Genomic DNA, 2,193 nt, shown 5'->3' on the forward strand with positions numbered 1-2,193 from the left:
TTATGCAGGACAGCCGGCCAATGGCCTGCGGCATCACAGTGACGTCATGTAATCTCCTTGATTGTCACCGAGCGCAGCCAGTAGGGTGTGCAGGCGGCGGTGACAGCAGCTCTGGGGTCCAATGATGTGCACACTGAATAACAGACTGAAAATCTGTCCACAGCGGAGATCAGAACAAGTGCAAAGCAACACATACACCCTAATACAAGAAAGTACGGTAACAATGAGTTTTGATTTAATACTGCTGGCCTTGTATTTCTTTAAGCAGCTATGACTAAGGAAATAACCACATCCAAGCAGCCATAAGCAAACGGCATAACATCAAATAATTTCATATGAAATTATTAACATATGAAATTATGAAATTATTAACATCAAATAATTTCATATGAAATTATTTGATGTTATGCCGTTTGCTTATGGCTGCTTGGATGTGGTTATTTCTATATATATATATATATATGAAGTGTGTTTCACAGCTTGGTTAGAAAAGTGCTGTTTTGCCTCTCAGAGGTGGTTTTGTAGCCATACCCCTATTTCACACAATTACTTTGTTTGGATTGCTTGTCTTTAATGTTTGCAGCAGACAATTATTTGTGTTCAGTTATTACATATTACATTGAATATGTGTTGTTTTCAAAAGGCAAATGAAACACTGGCTGTGTGCCAGAAACAAAATCCAAGTGCATAGACTTTAGAGTTTAGTTTTATTATGTTGACATTATATGTTCAGCTGTGTCAGACAAGGGCAGAAATGTTGACCTGACAAAATGTAGTTTTTCTAATTATAATATTGTAATTAAAGGTATGATTTTTTTAGTTTCTTACCTCAGTTAAAGATGTTCCACTTAGTGGAGGTCTTGATAAACAAGACAGTAGCAGTGGTGCCACAAAACTGGTGCAGTGATAGTGTCATGTATTGGCCCAACTACAAAATGATGAAATGGTAGAAGAGCTGTCCTAGCTGACTTTGGCTTTTACCAGGATTACCAAGAGGGGTTTGTAGTCAGTAATAAGAGTAAACTTCCTTTCATTGAGATATTTGTGAAACTTTTTCACTCAAAAAATTGACAGAGCTTCCTTCTATTTGTGCATATTTGCTTTCTGCCTCGGTTAATGTACGGATGCAAATGCTATGGGCTTTTGTTCGCCATTCTCCATCACTTGTGAGATGCCAGCACTGACACCATAAGGCGAAGCATCACAGGCTATTTTCAATGGCTTTCTAGTGTCATAACGAAATACACCGGTGCTCTGTAGTAGTTGCTCTTTTACACTTATGAACACAACCTCACACTCGGATGTCCACCTCCAAACACTGTCCTGTTTCAGTAACTCATGCAAAGGTTGCAACTGCATGGACAGATTTTTATAAACCTGCCATAATACGTCAGTAGTCCCAGAAAGGAACGTAACTCTTTGACAGTGGTGGGACTCGGTGTGTTTACAATAGCTTTCACTTTCTCTTCTGTGGGAAATTCCAGATATTCCACAGCGTCTGTCATTATCATACATTTTGATTGCTTGACTGTCACATCGTATTTTTCCAGACGACTCAACACTTACACAGAAGTTCTTTTCTTGAACTTGCTTGAACTTCCTGTACAGATTTGTGTTCGTTTATTTAGACGACATTCTGGTGTTTTCCAAGGACTTACAAGAGCACAGAGTGCATGTCAGAGCGGTGTTACAACAACTTCTAGAGAACAAACTGTTCGTTAAAGCTGAGAATGAATGAGTTTCACTCCGACTTCACGTCCTTCCTAGGGTCTGTGATTTCTGGGGCTTGCCAATTTTCTTTCGCAGGTTCATTCGTAACTTTAGCTCGTTGGCCCTTTCTCTCACTAAACTTACCTCTCCTTTGGTTCCTTTCAATTGGTCCCCTGCAGCAGAGAAGGCCTACTCGGAACTTAAGTGCCGCTTCACCGCGGCCCCGGTTCTAGCCCAGCCTGATCCAGCTACAGTTCATAGTGGAGGTGGATGCTTCTGATTCCGGTGTTGGGGCCGTGCTATCACAAAGGTCTGGCAAACCCGAGAGACTTTGTCCGTGCGCCTTTTTCTCTCGGCGATTAACTCCAGCAGAACACAATTATGACATCGGTAATCATGAGTTATTGGCGATTAAACTGGCGCTGGAGGAGTGGCAACATTGGCTAGAAGGGGCAGAGCATCCCTTCACACTGTGGACTGACC

This window comes from Parambassis ranga, chromosome 13 (assembly GCF_900634625.1).
Source record: "Parambassis ranga chromosome 13, fParRan2.1, whole genome shotgun sequence".
Lineage (NCBI taxonomy): Eukaryota > Metazoa > Chordata > Actinopteri > Ambassidae > Parambassis > Parambassis ranga.